The sequence below is a fragment of the Petromyzon marinus genome, chromosome 26 (genome assembly GCF_048934315.1).
Source record: "Petromyzon marinus isolate PM22_M1 ecotype Great Lakes invasive population chromosome 26, UKy_Petmar_22M1.pri1.0, whole genome shotgun sequence".
Taxonomy (NCBI): domain Eukaryota; kingdom Metazoa; phylum Chordata; class Hyperoartia; order Petromyzontiformes; family Petromyzontidae; genus Petromyzon; species Petromyzon marinus.
Window position 1 is genome coordinate 9,026,560 of NC_133692.1, and position 20,702 is coordinate 9,047,261.

General features: G+C 44.0%; 5 non-coding genes and 1 pseudogene across 5 annotated transcripts; all 6 read right to left on the reverse strand.

Moving 5' to 3' along the window:
* Positions 1 to 1,873: 1,873 nt before the first annotated feature.
* On the reverse strand, positions 1,874 to 2,037 carry LOC116946385 (U1 spliceosomal RNA). Its single transcript, XR_004403543.1, has one exon. It is a non-coding gene; the product is annotated as a U1 spliceosomal RNA (small nuclear RNA).
* Positions 2,038 to 4,072: 2,035 nt separating this feature from the next.
* Positions 4,073 to 4,236, reverse strand: LOC116946403 (U1 spliceosomal RNA). The gene has a single exon (XR_004403561.1). It is a non-coding gene; the product is annotated as a U1 spliceosomal RNA (small nuclear RNA).
* Positions 4,237 to 7,488: 3,252 nt separating this feature from the next.
* LOC116946350 (U1 spliceosomal RNA) lies at positions 7,489 to 7,652 on the reverse strand. The gene has a single exon (XR_004403519.1). It is a non-coding gene; the product is annotated as a U1 spliceosomal RNA (small nuclear RNA).
* Positions 7,653 to 14,938: 7,286 nt separating this feature from the next.
* LOC116946287 (U1 spliceosomal RNA) lies at positions 14,939 to 15,102 on the reverse strand. The gene has a single exon (XR_004403458.1). It is a non-coding gene; the product is annotated as a U1 spliceosomal RNA (small nuclear RNA).
* Positions 15,103 to 18,654: 3,552 nt separating this feature from the next.
* Positions 18,655 to 18,828, reverse strand: LOC116946360 (U1 spliceosomal RNA; annotated as a pseudogene).
* Positions 18,829 to 20,210: 1,382 nt separating this feature from the next.
* On the reverse strand, positions 20,211 to 20,374 carry LOC116946288 (U1 spliceosomal RNA). The gene has a single exon (XR_004403459.1). It is a non-coding gene; the product is annotated as a U1 spliceosomal RNA (small nuclear RNA).
* Positions 20,375 to 20,702: the final 328 nt, after the last annotated feature.

A 20,702-nucleotide genomic window follows, 5' to 3' on the forward strand; every position in this document is an offset into this window, starting at 1 on the left:
AAGTCGACATTTAGGTTAGCTGGAAGCACAGTTTACGAATTAACTTTCGAATGGTATTCTGGGTAATGTTGGCTTTGAGTAGTTGCTATTTTAGAGGGTTTACCCTCAGTTACGGAAGAAATTGTATTTTTTAGGTTTTTTTTATATGCCACAACAAAACCAAGGCACCGTTCTTATTATCATGAACATTATCATAAACCGTTAAAATGTAAATCCATTAACAACAGACGTTTAGAATTCATAGCCATTGACAGCAGACTTTCAGGCGTGGCTATCAATTCACATGTCCGCCATAGCCATTTCACCCGAGATATGAACGTGAAATAAGCAGGGATTCGGGGTGAGCAGCAGAGGGCAGAGTGCATCGTGATTATTGGATCGTGTGCACTAAGAACCGATCAACGCCGTCCAGGAATCCGCCCCGCTATTTAACTCTAAATTACTTCAAGCGAACTCGAAGTTCTCATCAACGTTGGAATCAGAGGTTGCGCTGCCTTTCAGGCCAGTGCAACGTCTGCCAGTATCACCGCCTGCCGTGATCTCACCATTCCAGCCAGATTCATCGCAGGTGCCGTTCGCTTTCATCTTCCCGCCCGGTCAGCTGGGCAGCGGCTGGCCGAGGGGGTGAGTGTGGCGCCGACCCCCAGCTGTCTGGGTCTTTGTTGGTTGTCGGTGAGGTTTGTTTAATCTCCTGAGACTCCTCCATCAGCGCAGATTCCTCAGCTTTGTTCCCTTCTTCCTAAGCATTTGAGGGCACCGCTTATAAATGTGTGGTAACCCTCCACCACCCGACACGGCCAATCAGCCAAAAAGTGTCACGTTGCCAAAAGAGAAATAGTTCACGACTTTAGCCCACCGGTGTGTTGAAGAGTGAATCCACAACATTTACAGTTTGAGTACGACGTTTCGCTGGTATTTACATCCAGCATCATCGGGCAATTTGCCAGAATGGTAAAGCCCTCACTTGCTCCTGGTCCTAAAGGTATTGTGGTGGATAACGTTGGCTCTATGTGTTTGGTTAATTGTGCTGAATTCGTTTTCACGGTGTAATTTGCGTGTTAAGCCTGCAGGTGCTCAAACACTGGATATATAATCACTTACAAATATGGCTTTCTAACAAGAGGCTGCAAACGGCAAAACAAGTGGTGGATGTTCCATAATTACACAGGATATTGGGCTTGATTCGAAGCTTTCGTGACTGCAGGAATACTCTTCGTTTTTTTCGGTAAAGTCACGTATAAATAAGAAATAATATAACGTAATAGCGTAAGACGTTTCGGTTGCAACACAACCAGCCATCATCAGGTACAGAAGAGCTAAATTTACGAGAGAGGGGAAACACATAACCTCAGATGTATATACAGACACCCAAGTACGGGGAACCAACACAGTTACAACAGGGGACACAGAGAGAGAAGCATACCAGACAAACAGGGTTTAGCAAAATTTGGAAACCATATAAAGCAACACAGACGGTCGGTCAAAACACAATTAACGCATAGTCTGGTTGATTACGCTATTTCAAAGATTGCTAAATTGCAAGTATGAAATTAAAAATACAGACCGCACACACACATAGACATCCAAGTAGAGCGAACCAGCACAGAGACAAGCACACAGTGAAGTCGCCTTAAACGGGCTGAGAGACAATGGGACAAATTAGCATGAGGTATGTATGGAGCGCTGCAGCACCCACTCGGAAACACCAAGGCCCACACACAGGCAGACACAGCACAGAGACACAAATCCAAGCCAAGACACAAAGACAGATACACACTTGCAATTTAAGCTATTATGTTATTTTATGATTTATACGTGACTTTACCGAAACTACCAAAGAGTAACACAAGATATTCTTTTCTTTCAAAATATTTGGGGGATAGCGCGAACGCAGTCCCCCAGTACCACAAATTATACAGTCGAGTTTCCCGCATTTGGGGAAATCGCAGGGGTCAACCCACCCGCAGTGCAATGGATGAGCCTCGCCCTGGGAGGACCACCTAAGTGATCATGGTGCCTCCCCTGTCAGGTAAGTATGAGTTGGGTTGCTCCCACTATCCCTATATGACCCAGAATCCTGTACCTTTACTCTATGGGCCCTCGTAAAGCTTTTAAGTGGTGATAATTGAAAATGTTAAATGATTAAACACCGTCGTTTTCCAACATAAAATAGCATCTAATTAAAACATATACTAGTTAGAAAAGTCGACATTTAGGTTAGCTGGAAACAGAGTTTACGAATTAAATTTCGAATAGCATTCTGGGTAATGTTGGCTAAAAGTAGTTGCTATTTTAGAGGGTTTACCCTCAGTTACGGAAGGTATTTTATTTTTCAGGTTTTTTTATATGCCACAACCAAACCAAGGCACCGTTCTTATTATCATAAACATTATCATAAACCGTTAAAATGCATATCCATTAACAGCAGACTTTTAGAATTCATAGCCATTGACAGCAGAATTTCATGCTTGGCTATCAATTCACATGTCCGCCATAGCCATTTCACCCGAGATATGAACGTGAAATAAGCAGGGATTCGGGGTGAGCAGCAGAGGGCAGTGCATCGTGATTATTGGATCGTGTGCACTAAGAACCGATCAACGCCGTCCAGGAATCCGCCCCGCTATTTAACTCTAAATTACTTCAAGCGAACTCGAAGTTCTCATCAACGTTGGAATCAGAGGTTGCGCTGCCTTTCAGGCCAGTGCAACGTCTGCCAGTATCACCGCCTGCCGTGATCTCACCAGTCCAGCCAGATTCATCGCAGGTGCCGTTCGCTTTCATCTTCCCGCCCGGTCAGCTGGGCAGCGGCTGGCCGAGGGGGTGAGTGTGGCGCCGACCCCCAGCTGTCTGGGTCTTTGTTGGTTGTCGGTGAGGTTTGTTTAATCTCCTGAGACTCCTCCATCAGCGCAGATTCCTCAGCTTTGTTCCCTTCTTCCTAAGCATTTGAGGGCACCGCTTATAAATGTGTGGTAACCCTCCACCACCCGACACGGCCAATCAGCCAAAAAGTGTCACGTTGCCAAAAGAGAAATAGTTCACGACTTTAGCCCACCGGTGTGTTGAAGAGTGAATCCACAACATTTACAGTTTGAGTACGACGTTTCGCTGGTATTTACATCCAGCATCATCGGGCAATTTGCCAGAATGGTAAAGCCCTCACTTGCTCCTGGTCCTAAAGGTATTGTGGTGGATAACGTTGGCTCTATGTGTTTGGTTAATTGTGCTGAATTCGTTTTCACGGTGTAATTTGCGTGTTAAGCCTGCAGGTGCTCAAACACTGGATATATAATCACTTACAAATATGGCTTTCTAACAAGAGGCTGCAAACGGCAAAACAAGTGGTGGATGTTCCATAATTACACAGGATATTGGGCTTGATTCGAAGCTTTCGTGACTGCAGGAATACTCTTCGTTTTTTTCGGTAAAGTCACGTATAAATAAGAAATAATATAACGTAATAGCGTAAGACGTTTCGGTTGCAACACAACCAGCCATCATCAGGTACAGAAGAGCTAAATTTACGAGAGAGGGGAAACACATAACCTCAGATGTATATACAGACACCCAAGTACGGGGAACCAACACAGTTACAACAGGGGACACAGAGAGAGAAGCATACCAGACAAACAGGGTTTAGCAAAATTTGGAAACCATATAAAGCAACACAGACGGTCGGTCAAAACACAATTAACGCATAGTCTGGTTGATTACGCTATTTCAAAGATTGCTAAATTGCAAGTATGAAATTAAAAATACAGACCGCACACACACATAGACATCCAAGTAGAGCGAACCAGCACAGAGACAAGCACACAGTGAAGTCGCCTTAAATGGGCTGAGAGACAATGGGACAAATTAGCATGAGGTATGTATGGAGCGCTGCAGCACCCACTCGGAAACACCAAGGCCCACACACAGGCAGACACAGCACAGAGACACAAATCCAAGCCAAGACACAAAGACAGATACACACTTGCAATTTAAGCTATTATGTTATTTCATTATTTATACGTGACTTTACCGAAACTACCAAAGAGTAACACAAGATATTCTTTTCTTTCAAAATATTCGGGGGATAGCGCGAACGCAGTCCCCCAGTACCACAAATTATACAGTCGAGTTTCCCGCATTTGGGGAAATCGCAGGGGTCAACCCACCCGCAGTGCAATGGATGAGCCTCGCCCTGGGAGGACCACCTAAGTGATCATGGTGCCTCCCCTGTCAGGTAAGTATGAGTTGGGTTGCTCCCACTATTCCTATATGGCCCGGAATCCTCTACCTTTACTCTATGGGCCGTTAAAAATATTTTACGTGGCGATAAATTGAAAATGTTAAATAAATTGACACCGTCGTATTCCAACACAAAACGGCACCAAATTAAAACATACACTAGTTAGGAAAGTAGACATTTAGGTTAGCTGGAAGCATAGTTACGAATGAAATCTCCAATGGAATTCTGGGTAATGTTGTCTCAAGGTAGTTGCTATTTTAGAGGGTTTACCCTTAGTTACGGAAGTATTTGTATTTGACAGGTTTGTTTATATGCCACAACCGTTTTATTATCATAAACATTATAATAAACCGTTAGAACTCATAGCCATTGACAGCAGACTTTCAGGCTTGGCTATCAATTCACATGTCCGCCATAGCCATTTCACCCGAGATGCGAACGTGAAATAAGCAGGGATTCGGGTTGAGCAGCAGAGGGCAGTGCATCGTGATTGTTGGACCATGTGCAGAAAGAGCCGATCAACGCAATAGTACGGGAATCCACCCCTATTCGGGGCCGTCCATAAATGACGTCCACGCGCCGAGGGGGAGAGAGGGGTCAGACATTTGTGACGATGTGTGACGAGCCTACCACGCCGTCCCCCGAGCAGCACTAGGACACTCTGACCATGCCATGGTCCACCTGATTCCTGCATACAGGCAGAAACTAAAACTATGTAAACCTGCTGTGAGGACATCTAAACAGTGGACCAGTGAGGCTGTGGAAGATTTGCAGGCGTGCTTAGACTGTACTGACTGGGATATGTTCACGACTGCTACCAATAGTCTGGATGAACTCACAGAGGCTGTGACGTCCTACAGCAGCTTCTGTGAGGACTGCTGTATCCCAACACGTACCAGGGTGAACTTTAACAACAATAAGCCCTGGTTCTCAGCAAAGCTCAGAAGGTTGAGGTTGGAGAAGGAGGAAGCGTTTAGGAGTGGGGATAGAGACAGATTCAAGGAGTCGAAGAACAGGTTTAGCAAAGCGGTGAGAGAGGCTAAACGACTGTACTCAGAGAGACTAAAACACCAGTTCTCTACTAACGACTCTGCTTCTGTCTGGAGAGGGCTCAGGCAGATCACCAACTACAAACCCAGAGCCCCCCACACCACTAACGACTCCCGCATAGCCAACGACCTGAACGAGTTCTACTGTAGATTTGAAAGACAATTGGACTGTCCTGAACCACCCCTTCCCACCCAAGAGGCCCCATCCCCCACCCATACTACAGACCCTCTCCTGGACCCCCTTCAGTTTGCCTTCAGAGCCAACAGGTCTGTGGACGACGCAGTTAACATGGCTCTCCACTTCACCCTACAGCATCTGGACGCCCCAGCATCCTACGCTAGGATCCTGTTTGTGGACTTCAGCTCTGCCTTCAACACCATCATCCCTGCCCTGCTTCAGGACAAGCTCTTCCAGCTGAACGTGCCCTACTCCACCTGCAGGTGGTTCACAGACTTCCTGTCTGACAGGAAGCAGTGCGTTAAGCTGGGAACACAAGTCTCTGACTCCAGGTCCATCAGCACCGGAACTCCTCAGGGCTGCATCCTTTCCCCACTGCTCTTCTCCCTGTATACCAACAGCTGCACCTCCAATCATCTGTCCGTCAAACTCTTGAAGTTTGCGGACGACACCACCCTCATTGGGCTGATCTCTGGTGGGGATGAGTCTGACTATAGGTGAGAAGCTGACAACCTGGTGTAGCCAGAACAACTTAGAGCTAAATGATCTAAAGACAGTTGAGATTGTTGTGGACTTCAGGAAGAATACAGCCCCACTCACCCCCATCACCCTGTTAGACTCCCCAGTCAAAATTGTAGAGTCCTTCCGCTTCCTGGGCACTATTCTCTCCCGGGACCTCAAGTGGGAACTGAACATCAGCTCCCTCACCAAGAGAGCTCAACAGAGGATGTACTTTCTATGGCAGCTGAAGAAATTCAACCTGCCAAAGACAATGATGGTGCAATTCTATACAGCGATCATTGAATCCATCCTCACCTCCTCCATAACCGTCTGGGACGCTGCTACCACTGCCAAGGACAAGAGCAGACTGCAGCGTATCATCCACACTGCTGAGAAGGTAATTGCCTGCAATCTACCAAACCTCGAGGACCTGCACACGACAAGAACCATGAGGCGAGCGAGGAAGATTGTGGCCGATTCCTCCCACCCTGGACACTCTCTGTTTCAGCTACTCCCCTCCGGCAGAAGGCTTCGGTCCATCAGGACCAAAACCTCACGCCATAAAAACAGTTTCTTCCCATCTGCTGCCGGCCTGTTAAAGAAGGCCAAGGGCTTACACTGATTTTAACATTTTATCTACATAATGACACCTTGCCGATATTAACTATGTTAACCTATTTGTATTATTTTTTTAAAAATTATATCTTAAAGCTATTGTATATTCGATAATTATTCAATTTTATATACTTCAGCCCCTTGGTGTTAGTTAGACTTTGAACCCTTATTATTATAGTAAGACTTGTTTAAAACTTATTCAAGATTTTAGATTCCTATATGTTGAATGTATGCACCATCCTGCCAAAGTAAATTCCGTGTCGGTGTGAACTTTCATGGCGAATAAAACCCTTTCTGATTCTGAGAGGGGGGTTTAAGAAATGTGACGTCACATCAAAATGCGAAACCTTAAATTCATTAAATATAATTGTTATAACTACACTAATTGTGATTCATTTTCATTATTAGCTATTTGTTATTTTTTTATTTACTAAGGTCACCTTTTATTTTTTCCCTGAAGGAGCATTTCATAAATTTTTTGAATGAATTTTATTAAACATTTTGATTCTAATGATTCTACCAGGACTTTTCATTTTGTGGAATGAATGTGATTGTTATAATTGTACACTCCATTTTGCTTCGTTCTACTGCAAAGTTTCAAGTATTTTTTGATAGTTATAATATGTGATAAATATAAGAGCATTTCAATATAATATTCTGAACATCTGCAGTTTTAGTTAGACGTTGAATACTTTGAAGTTAATTTTATGCTAAACTTTAGCTTTCCAACGCCGCCTTTTGAATACATGTTTTCTCCTACAGCATTAGAGTGCAGCGCCACATTAAATACGGACTACAATGACAATAGTTTAAAGTGATTTGAAGCATGGTTAATTTTAAAATGGTTCATAAAATCACTAACACATCTGGTTTTCTAACAAGAAACTACAAATAGCAAAACACGTATTGTACATTGCATAGCGCGAACGCAGTCCCCCAGTACCACAAATTATACAGTCGAGTTTCCCGCATTTGGGGAAATCGCAGGGGTCAACCCACCCGCAGTGCAATGGATGAGCCTCGCCCTGGGAGGACCACCTAAGTGATCATTGTGCCTCCCCTGTCAGGTAAGTATGAGTTAGGTTGCTCCCACTATTCCTATATGACCCGGAATCCTCTACCTTTACTCTATGGGCCGTTAAAAATATTTTACGTGGCGATAATTGAAAATGTTAAATAAATTGACACCGTCGTATTCCAACACAAAACGGCACCAAATTAAAATATACACTAGTTAGGAAAGTAGACATTTAGGTTAGCTGGAAGCATAGTTACGAATGAAATCTCCAATGGAATTCTGGGTAATGTTGTCTCAAGGTAGTTGCTATTTTAGAGGGTTTACCCTTAGTTATGGAAGTATTTGTATTTTTCAGGTTTGTTTATATGCCACAACCGTTCTTATTAACATAAACATTATAACACACCGTTAGAACTCATAGCCATTGACAGCAGACTTTCAGGCTTGGCTATCAATTCACATGTCCGCCATAGCCATTTCACCCGAGATGCGAACGTGAAATAAGCAGGGATTCGGGTTGAGCAGCAGAGGGCAGTGCATCGTGATTGTTGGACCATGTGCAGAAAGAGCCGATCAACGCAATAGTACGGGAATCCACCCCTATTCGGGGCCGTCCAAAAATGACGTCCACGCGCCGAGGGGGGGAGAGGGGTCAGACATTTGTAACGATGTGTGACGAGCCTACCACGCCGTCCCCCGAGCAGCACTAGGACACTCTGACCATGCCATGGTCCACCTGATTCCTGCATACAGGCAGAAACTAAAACTCTGTAAACCTGCTGTGAGGACATCTAAACAGTGGACCAGTGAGGCTGTGGAAGATTTGCGGGCGTGCTTAGACTGTACTGACTGGGATATGTTCACGACTGCTACCAATAGTCTGGATGAACTCACAGAGGCTGTGACGTCCTACATCAGCTTCTGTGAGGACTGCTGTATCCCAACACGTACCAGGGTGAACTTTAACAACAATAAGCCCTGGTTCTCAGCAAAGCTCAGAAGGTTGAGGTTGGAGGAGGAAACGTTTAGGAGTGGGGATAGAGACAGATTCAAGGAGTCGAAGAACAGGTTTAGCAAAGCGGTGAGAGAGGCTAAACGACTGTACTCAGAGAGACTAAAACACCAGTTCTCTACTAACGACTCTGCTTCTGTCTGGAGAGGGCTCAGGCAGATCACCAACTACAAACCCAGAGCCCCCCACACCACTAACGACTCCCGCATAGCCAACGACCTGAACGAGTTCTACTGTAGATTTGAAAGACAATTGGACTGTCCTGAACCACCCCTTCCCACCCAAGAGGCCCCATCCCCCACCCATACTACAGAGACGACTCTCTCCTTTCAGGAGGGAGAAGTTAATAGACTTTTTTCGAGGCAGAATCCACACAAAGCAGTCGGGCCGGACTCTGTCTCTCCAGCCACCCTCAGGCACTGCGCTGACCAGCTGTCTCCGGTGTTCACCAACATCTTTAACACCTCCCTGGAGACATGCCATGTACCAGCCTGTCTCAAGTCCTCCACCATCATCCCTGTGCCCAAAAAGCTAAGGCCAACAGGACTAAATGATTACAGACCGGTCGCCCTTACATCTGTGGTAATGAAGTCTTTTGAGCGCCTGGTCCTTGCACACCTTAAAGCCATCACAGACCCTCTCCTGGACCCCCTTCAGTTTGCCTTCAGAGCCAACAGGTCTGTGGACGACGCAGTTAACATGGCTCTCCATTTCACCCTACAGCATCTGGACGCCCCAGCATCCTACGCTAGGATCCTGTTTGTGGACTTCAGCTCTGCCTTCAACACCATCATCCCTGCCCTGCTTCAGGACAAGCTCTTCCAGCTGAACGTGCCCTACTCCACCTGCAGGTGGTTCACAGACTTCCTGTCTGACAGGAAGCAGTGCGTTAAGCTGGGAACACAAGTCTCTGACTCCAGGTCCATCAGCACCGGAACTCCTCAGGGCTGCATCCTTTCCCCACTGCTCTTCTCCCTGTATACCAACAGCTGCACCTCCAATCATCTGTCCGTCAAACTCTTGAAGTTTGCGGACGACACCACCCTCATTGGGCTGATCTCTGGTGGGGATGAGTCTGACTATAGGTGAGAAGCTGACAACCTGGTGACCTGGTGTAGCCAGAACAACTTAGAGCTAAATGCTCTAAAGACAGTTGAGATGGTTGTGGTCTTTAGGAAGAATACAGCCCCACTCACCCCCATCACCCTGTTAGACTCCCCAGTCAAGATTGTAGAGTCCTTCCGCTTCCTGGGCACTATTCTCTCCCGGGACCTCAAGTGGGAACTGAACATCAGCTCCCTCACCAAGAGAGCTCAACAGAGGATGTACTTTCTATGGCAGCTGAAGAAATTCAACCTGCCAAAGACAATGATGGTGCAATTCTATACAGCGATCATTGAATCCATCCTCACCTCCTCCATAACCGTCTGGTACGCTGCTGCCACTGCCAAGGACAAGAGCAGACTGCAGCGTGTTGTATATATAGGTGTTATGAAAATTGATGAAAATAATGAAAATTAAATGAAATTTGAGGTTTGCATAATTTATCCGAAATTATGTTAATCAGTGTAATTATGCGCATAAATTATGCTGATTCGAGAGATAATCGTATTAATTTATGCGAGTGGGCGTGGTTAGGATAATGCAGGTCGTTATGGATTATCAGGTCGAGCCTCGGTGACGAGGATTGTGTTATGAATTGGAATAACGCAATTAATCGTATGCAGTGACGCAGGCGTTGTGAGCGTGAATGAGAGAGAGTCGATTCGACTCTGCTCTTTAATTCCGTATTATCGATAAGGATACGATTACTCTCGATTGAACATTACGAATTATGTGTGTTATGGATTATGTGGTGATAGTGTGCTTATGATAGGTCCCCAGGATTCAGATCTCATACGCAGAACAATATTATGCAGAATTTCAGGAAGAATCACACACAAACCTTCTGCTTTAATCAATTTTATTTCTAGCTAACTTTAATTTTTGGATAATATGAAAAACTCAATCTCGGGATTTGGAATTTCAACACAGCGTTAACATGATACCATCACGATTGCGTTGTTTCACCTCGATAGCGGCACCTGTGGTTAATTCCCGACGCGTAACGCAATCGATCGGTTGTTGAGAGAGAGATGAAAAACATGCGAACTATTCTATCAAACCTTAACTTTATAATATGCAAACTCGTATGCTTGAATTGTTACACAACACGGCACTTGGTCTTTGATTCGTATCCAATCCTTAATACATTCTGATATGCGAAGTTATTATGCTTGAAATCGTCAGCACAGTACCACGTTGATGTTCGTTCATTGATTCATAACGATTATGAATTTAAAGCGTTCGACTGGAATACTTCTAATTGCCTTATCAACCCACTCGATGGCCACAATGCTTCGTTACTTGAATCGTCACACAAAACAGCAATCGGTCACTGATCATGCGCGGCCCTTAATGCAATTATTGTCACGTTGTTAACAATAGGATGACTGATTATTATGCAACGCTACTCGTTGACAGGGCACTCCAACCAGTATTATTCTTGGAGGCACAAATATGCGTTTGAATTCGTTATTTCATTCGTGGATACCGGCAAGGTTATGCAGAAAGACAAATATTAACGAACGACTCAAGTATTCCTAATCAACTTCTCAACGCGACTCAATGGGTGGCGATGTTTCCTTTTGAGATCCTTATCTCGGGCCAATCTTTTAATTGATTGTGGCCAGACCCCTGACAGGGAACCGGTTGAACCCGCTCTTCACCCCCGCGAGCGGCGCTCCGTGGTGAGGTGCCAAGAATGAATCCTTGTTAATGGGTCAGTTGGTAATTTATGCGGTTAGAAGTACAGCCCCAGCACAACATTACAGAGAAAATTATGAACACTCTTAAAAACGATAGATTATTCACTCGGTCGTTGCGATGTTTCCACAATCACGGATGGTTCAATGGCTTGAGGTTTTTAGGCTTTGTTAATGACCCGTGTGTGTGTGTGTTGAATGGTGTGAGTGGTGAAAGAGTAGGCCAATGTTCGGAATCGATTCTTTGCGTCAAGCAGACGTCTGGTTTGTGTGTAGTGGGGGGCAGTGTATCATACGTATCAGTTGATTCTTCTTTCAGTAGTTGGTTCGGACTCGACGGACGTTGGTGAACGAGTAGATGCGTTGTTGTAGCTGAGATGACCGTCTGGTAGACGGCGTTAGAAGCACGCCCGCAGCGGCGCGCTGGTGCTGATGCTGGTGCCGATGGCACGCTGGTGGCACGCGCTCTTTCTCCTTGAAGACGCGCGAACGCGCCCGTGCTGATTCGCTGATAGCAGTTTCTCTCCACTGCTGGCTGAGCTGCTGCACGCTCTTGCTTGGCGTTGCTGGCCGCACTCTTTCTCCTTGAAGATGCGCGAACGCGCCCGTGCTGATTCGCTGACAGCAGTTTCCTCCACTGCTGGATGAGCTACGCCGGCGCGCGCTCTTTCCGCTGCTGTAGTATCTGACGCTGCGCTCGCGGGCGACAGGTCAAGTTTTCTTCTGCTGAGTTGAGTTGAGATGAGTCTTCTTCTGTTGAGCTGAGTTGAGATGAGTCTTCTTCTGTTGAGCTGCCCCCGAGGGCTGATGAGTTGGCCCCGAGGGCTGATGAGCTGGCCCCGAGGGCTGATGAGTTGGCTTCAATGCTGAAACGGCTCCTTTTTATGCCAAAAATCTCTCCCCTTCTCGGCTCCCCCTCACGAGGTGGAGCTATCTTTGATCTGATCGTATGTCGGTGGGGGGGTTCGTGTGTCGGTGGTGGGGGGGGTTCGTGTGTCAGTGTGTATGTTTGTGTGTGTGTCATTTATGACACGGTCCTGTTCGGGTCTTTCCTCAAGCCATAAACATCAAGACAACAGACACCTCGATTCATCTTGGTGGCGTCTGGTTGTCGGATCCCTCCACCCAGAGAGAGGGGCGGGTTCCCCCCCCCTTTTCCGTACGCGTTCCGACGCACAAAGAAATGGTTAAGATTTTTTTTAAGTTTAACATTTCACATCACAGTTGGTATCTTATCATACACAGTTATGATCCTGCTTGTGATTCATAGTATTTGATTTATTTCCAAGTGAAGATGCTCTTCCGAGCATATGCATTTTATCACGTTCTGCAGGGAAAGACAAAGGTGGCCGGGAGCACCTCTTTATACTTTTGACTTATATTGCTCAAATACCATTTGGTCCCATGTTCGCCAAGACTCGTGTTTGTAACTGCGTCCTCCCGACACCTCTCGGTTTTACCGAGGTTCGAATTGTTATGATGGGATTATTAAAAAGAAAAATAATTATCATCCTGAGTTTAAGAGGTCCGTTTCTTGATTGTTGGAATCCATATCCCTTGGTTCTGTAAGGTTCTATAATGGAATGTCGTGTAAGGTTAACACGTTGTTATTATTAATATTATCTTGCAATTTTCTTTAAAACTTTCTTTGCCTGGTTGCCGTGTGTGGGGTGGGTGTGTCTCCTCATCAAACCCGGCTGGCTTTTCCAGATGGTCCCTTGTGATAAGGTGCAATTCCTGCTTCTCCGCGCTGTGAGAGAGACAAATGTGGTCGGGGTTGCTTGGAATATTGTTTAAACTCTTTCGCAAGTTTGCTCGTTGTCTCATTCCTTCTCGATAACCTTTGATGTGACTCGGTATTCTTGCTCCAAGCTTTGTTTTAACAGTAAAAGTATTAAAGGTGAAAATCATTTGATAGCGAATTAATCATTGGATAATAATTCACTGATGTGTCTGGTGGCCTGTTCTTAATTGGAGTGAGCGTTAGGCTCGCTACTTTTATCTTATTCTTGTTGTTGCCTTTTAATTTTTTTGTTGCTTTACTGGAAAATAAGGAAAAGAATATGTATACGATTTACCCTGTTGGCGTCTGGTGTCTGCTCTCTTGGTGTTCTGACCTCGGAGGGACCTTTCCTAAGGGGCCCATCAAACTCTTGTTCATCTGGAGATTTTCGCCGATAGCTGTTACATCCTCGCCTTGAGAGTTTTATTATTTCTTTATTCTTTAATGGTCTGTTTATGACCGACATCTGGTTTTTCGTGTTTCTGGCTTACTGGTTTGATTCATTAAAAAAATATATATATTATTTGTCACGAAAGAAAGGAAAAAGAAATCTAGGTGTATGCATCCGTAAATATTCTTATGGATATTAATTGTGGAAAAAGGGCCGTATACAACAAGCGTATCATCCACACTGCTGAGAAGGTAATTGCCTGCAATCTACCAACCCTCGAGGACCTGCACACGACAAGAACCATGAGGCGAGCGAGGAAGATTCTGGCCGATTCCTCCCACCCTGGACACTCTCTGTTTCAGCTACTCCCCTCAGGCAGAAGGCTTCGGTCCATCAGGACCAAAACCTCACGCCATAAAAACAGTTTCTTCCCATCTGCTGCTGGCCTGTTAAAGAAGGCCAAGGGCTTACGCTGATTTTAACATTTTATCTACATAATGACACCTTGCCGATATTAACTATGTTAACCTATTTGTATTTTTTTTAATTATATCTTAAAGCTATTTTATATTCGATATTTATTCAATTTTATATACTTCAGCCCCTTGGTGTTAGTTAGACTTTGAACCCTTATTATTATAGTAAGACTTGTTTAAAACTTATTCAAGATTTTAGATTCCTATATGTTGAATGTATGCACCATCCTGCCAAAGTAAATTCCGTGTCGGTGTGAACTTTCATGGCGAATAAAACCCTTTCTGATTCTGATTCGGAGAGGGGGGTTTGAGAAATGTGACGTCACATCAAAATGCGAAACCTTAAATTCATTAAATATAATTGTTATATCTACACTAATTGTTATTCATTTTCATTATTAGCTATTTGTTATTTTTTAATTTACTAAGGTCACCTTTTATATTTTCCCTTAAGGAGCATTTCATAAATTTTTGGAATGAATTTTATTAAACATTTTGATTCTAATGATTCTACCAAGGACTTTTCATTTTGTGGAATGAATATGTGATTGTTATAATTGTACTCTCCATTTTGCTTCGTTCTACTACAAAGTTTCAAGTATTTTTTGATAGTTAGACGTTGAATACTTTCAAGTGAATTTTATGCTAAACTTTAGCTTTCCAACGCCGCCTTTTTAATACATGTTTTCTCCTACAGCATCTGAGTGCAGCGCCACATGAAATACGGACTACAATGACAATAGTTTAAAGTGATTTGAAGCATGGTTAATTTTAAAATGGTTCATAAAACCACTAACACATCTGGTTTTCTAACAAGAAACTACAAATAGCAAAACACGTATTGTACATTGCATAGCTCTATTTTTTCTTTAATATTCGGGGGATAGCGCGAACGCAGTCCCCCAGTACCACAAATTATACAGTCGAGTTTCCCGCATTTGGGGAAATCGCAGGGGTCAACCCACCCGCAGTGCAATGGATGAGCCTCGCCCTGGGAGGACCACCTAAGTGATCATGGTGCCTCCCCTGTCAGGTAAGTATGAGTTGGGTTGCTCCCACTATTCCTATATGACCCGGAATCCTCTACCTTTACTCTATGGGCCGTTAAAAATATTTTACGTGGCGATAATTGAAAATGTTAAATAAATTGACACCGTCGTATTCCAACACAAAACGGCACCAAATTAAAACATACACTAGTTAGGAAAGTAGACATTTAGGTTAGCTGGAAGCATAGTTACGAATGAAATCTCCAATGGAATTCTGGGTAATGTTGTCTCAAGGTAGTTGCTATTTTAGAGGGTTTACCCTTAGTTACGGAAGTATTTGTATTTGACAGGTTTGTTTATATGCCACAACCGTTTTATTATCATAAACATTACAATAAACCGTTAGAACTCATAGCCATTGACAGCAGACTTTCAGGCTTGGCTATCAATTCACATGTCCGCCATAGCCATTTCACCCGAGATGCGAACGTGAAATAAGCAGGGATTCGGGTTGAGCAGCAGAGGGCAGTGCATCGTGATTGTTGGACCATGTGCAGAAAGAGCCGATCAACGCAATAGTACGGGAATCCACCCCTATTCGGGGCCGTCCATAAATGACGTCCACGCGCCGAGGGGGAGAGAGGGGTCAGACATTTGTGACGATGTGTGACGAGCCTACCACGCCGTCCCCCGAGCAGCACTAGGACACTCTGACCATGCCATGGTCCACCTGATTCCTGCATACAGGCAGAAACTAAAACTATGTAAACCTGCTGTGAGGACATCTAAACAGTGGACCAGTGAGGCTGTGGAGTATTTGCGGGCGTGCTTAGACTGTACTGACTGGGATATGTTCACGACTGCTACCAATAGTCTGGATGAAATCACAGAGGCTGTGACGTCCTACAGCAGCTTCTGTGAGGACTGCTGTATCCCAACACGTACCAGGGTGAACTTTAACAACAATAAGCCCTGGTTCTCAGCAAAGCTCAGAAGGTTGAGGTTGGAGAAGGAGGAAACGTTTAGGAGTGGGGATAGAGACAGATTCAAGGAGTCGAAGAACAGGTTTAGCAAAGCGGTGAGAGAGGCTAAACGACTGTACTCAGAGAGACTAAAACACCAGTTCTCTACTAACGACTCTGCTTCTGTCTGGAGAGGGCTCAGGCAGATCACCAACTACAAACCCAGAGCCCCGCACACCACTAACGACTCCCGCATAGCCAACGACCTGAACGAGTTATACTGTAGATTTGAAAGACAATTGGACTGTCCTGAACCACCCCTTCCCACCCAAGAGGCCCCATCCCCCACCCATACTACAGAGGCGACTCTCTCCTTTCAGGAGGGAGAAGTTAATAGACTTTTTAAGAGGCAGAATCCACACAAAGCAGCCGGGCCGGACTCTGTCTCTCCAGCCACCCTCAGGCACTGCGCTGACCAGCTGTCTCCGGTGTTCACCAACATCTTTAACACCTCCCTGGAGACATGCCATGTACCAGCCTGTCTCAAGTCCTCCACCATCATCCCTGTGCCCAAAAAGCTAAGGCCAACAGGACTAAATGATTACAGACCGGTCGCCCTTACATCTGTGGTAATGAAGTCTTTTGAGCGCCTGGTCCATGCACACCTTAAAGCCATCACAGACCCTCTCCTGGACCCCCTTCAGTTTGCCTTCAGAGCCAACAGGTCTGTGGACGGCACAGTTAACATGGCTCTCCACTTCACCCTACAGCATCTGGACGCCCCAGCATCCTACGCTAGGATCCTGTTTGTGGACTTCAGCTCTGCCTTCAACACCATCATCCCTGCCCTGCTTCAGGACAAGCTCTTCCAGCTGAACGTGCCCTACTCCACCTGCAGGTGGTTCACAGACTTCCTGTCTGACAGGAAGCAGTGCGTTAAGCTGGGAACACAAGTCTCTGACTCCAGGTCCATCAGCACCGGAACTCCTCAGGGCTGCGTCCTTTCCCCACTGCTCTTCTCCCTGTATACCAACAGCTGCACCTCCAATCATCTGTCCGTCAAACTCTTGAAGTTTGCGGACGACACCACCCTCATTGGGCTGATCTCTGGTGGGGATGAGTCTACCTATAGGTGAGAAGCTGGCAACCTGGTGACCTGGTGTAGCCAGAACAACTTAGAGCTAAATGCTCTAAAGACAGTTGAGATGGTTGTGGACTTCAGGAAGAATACAGCCCCACTCACCCCCATTACCCTGTTAGACTCCCCAGTCAAGATTGTAGAGTCCTTCCGCTTCCTGGGCACTATTCTCTCCCGGGACCTCAAGTGGGAATTGAACATCAGCTCCCTCACCAAGAAATCTCAACAGAGGATGTACTTTCTAAGGCAGCTGAAGAAATTCAACCTGCCAAAGACAATGATGCTGCAATTCTATACAGCGATCATTGAATCCATCCTCACCTCCTCCATAACCGTCTGGTACGCTGCTGCCACTGCCAAGGACAAGAGCAGACTGCAGCGTATCATCCACACTGCTGAGAAGGTAATTGCCTGCAATCTACCAAACCTCGAGGACCTGCACACGACAAGAACCATGAGGCGAGCGAGGAAGATTGTGGCCGATTCCTCCCACCCTGTACACTCTCTGTTTCAGCTACTCCCCTCAGGCAGAAGGCTTCGGTCCATCAGGACCAAAACCTCACGCCATAAAAACAGTTTCTTCCCATCTGCTGCTGGCCTGTTAAACAAGGCCAAGGGCTTACACTGATTTTAACATTTTATCTACATAATGACACCTTGCCGATATTAACTATGTTAACCTATTTGTATTTTATTTTTAAATTATATCTTCAAGCTATTTTATATTCAATATTTAATCAATTTTATATACTTCAGCCCCTTGGTGTTAGTTAGACTTTGAACCCTTATTATTATAGTAAGACTTGTTTAAAACTTATTCAAGATTTTAGATTCCTATATGTTGAATGTATGCACCATCCTGCCAAAGTAAATTCCGTGTCGGTGTGAACTTTCATGGCGAATAAAACCCTTTCTGATTCTGATTCGGAGAGGGGGGTTTGAGAAATGTGACGTCACATCAAAATGCGAAACCTTAAATTCATTAAATATAATTGTTATAACTACACTAATTGTTATTCATTTTCATTATTAGCTATTTGTTATTTTTTAATTTACTAAGGTCACCTTTTATATTTTCCCTTAAGGAGCATTTCATAAATTTTTTGAATGAATTTTATTAAACATTTTGATTCTAATGATTCTACCAAGGACTTTTCATTTTGTGGAATGAATATGTGATTGTTATAATTGTACTCTCCATTTTGCTTCGTTCTACTACAAAGTTTCAAGTATTTTTTGATAGTTATAATATGTGATAAATATAAGAGCATTTCAATATAATATTCTGAACATCTGCAGTTTTAGGTAGACGTTGAATACTTTCAAGTGAATTTTATGCTAAACTTTAGCTTTCCAACGCCGCCTTTTTAATACATGTTTTCTCCTACAGCATCTGAGTGCAGCGCCACATGAAATACGGACTACAATGACAATAGTTTAAAGTGATTTGAAGCATGGTTAATTTTAAAATGGTTCATAAAACCACTAACAAATCTGGTTTTTTAACAAGAAACTACAAATAGCAAAACACGTATTGTACATTGCATAGCTCCATTTTTTCTTTAATATTCGCATTTGGGGAAATCGCAGGGGTCAACCCACCCGCAGTGCAATGGATGATCCTCGCCCTGGGAGGACCACCTAAGTGATCATGGTGCCTCCCCTGTCAGGTAAGTATGAGTTGAGTTGCTCCCACTATCCCTATATGACCCAGAATCCTATACCTTTACTCTATGGGCCGTTAAAAATATTTTACGTGGCGATAATTGAAAATGTTAAATAAATTGACACAGTCGTATTGCAACACAAAATAGCACCTAATTAAAACATACACTAGTTAGGAAAGTGTACATTTAGGTTAGCTGGAAGCATAGTTTACAAATGAAATCTCCAATGGAATTCTGGGTAATGTTGGCTCAAGGTAATTGCTATGTTAGAGAGTTACCCCAGGTTTCGGAAGTAATTGTATTTTTCAGGTTTGTTTATATGCCACAACCGTTCTTATTAACATAAACATTATAACACACCGTTAGAACTCATAGCCATTTACAGCAGACTTTCAGGCTTGGCTATCAGTTCACATGTCCGCCATAGCCATTTCACCCGAGATGCGAACGTGAAATGAGCAGGGATTCGGGGTGAGCAGCAGAGGGCAGTGCATCGTGATTGTTGGACCATATGCAGAAAGAGCCGATCAACGCAATAGTACGGGAATCCACGGCTATTCGGGGCCGTCCATATATGACGTCACGCACCGAGGGGGGGAGAGGGGTCAGACATTTGTGACGATGTGTGACGAGAGGGGGGTTTGAGAAATGTGACGCCACATCAAAATGCGAAACTTTACATTCATTAAATATAATTGTTATGACTACACTAATTGTGATGATTCATTTTCATTATTAGCTATTTGTTATTTTTTTATTTACTAAGGTCACCTTTTATTTTTTCCCTGAAGGAGCATTTCATAAAAAATTTTAATGAATGTTATTAAACATTTTGATTCTAATGATTCTACCAGGGCTTTTCATTCTGTGGAATGAAAATGTGATTGTTATATTTGTACACTCCATTTTGCTTCGTTCTACTACAAAGTTTCAAGTATTTTTTGATAGTTATAATGTGATAAATATAAGAGCATTTCAATATAATATTCTGAACATCTGCAGTTTTAATTAGACGTTGAATATTTTCAAGTGAATTTCATGCTCAATTTCAGCTTTGCAACGCCTCCTTTTTAATACGCCACATTAATTACGCACTACAGTAACAATAGTTTAAAGTGAAGCATGTTTCATTTTCAAAATGGTTAATATAATCACTAACAATATGTGATAATTATAAGAGAATTTAAATATAATATTCTGAACAGCTGAAGTTTTAGTTAGACGTTGAATACTTCCAACGCCTTTTTAATACATGATTTCTCCTACAACATCAGAGTGCAGCGCCACAATGACAATAGTTTAAAGTGATTTGAAGCATGTTTAATTTTAAAAATGGTTAATCAAATCACTAACATGTAATGTAAATGCCATAACTCTATTTTTCTTTAATGTTCGGGGGATAGCGCGAACGCAGTCCCCCAGTACCACAAATTATACAGTCGAGTTTCCCGCATTTGGGGAAATCGCAGGGGTCAACCCACCCGCAGTGCAATGGATGAGCCTCGCCCTGGGAGGACCACCTAAGTGATCATGGTGCCTCCCCTGTCAGGTAAGTATGAGTTGGTTTGCTCCCACTATCCCTATATGAGCCGGAATCCTGTACCTTTATTCTATGGGCTCTGAATATAAATGTCTGTGCAATGTCATATTCTACTTAAATTAGTACTAACAGTTAAAATCCCTCATGGTAAGAGAAGCTAGTTCTTTCTCAAGGCGATTTAACACGCACAGTTGTGAGGTTTTACACCATAAACATTGAACGGAAGCGCCGGACGCATTCTGGGAAATGCAAATCTCATGACTTGCCTTATCGTTCCTACTTCCAGTTCCGTCAGTACATTTGTTTTTATTTGTTGAAGCCACGAAATTTTCTGAATTCAGGGTC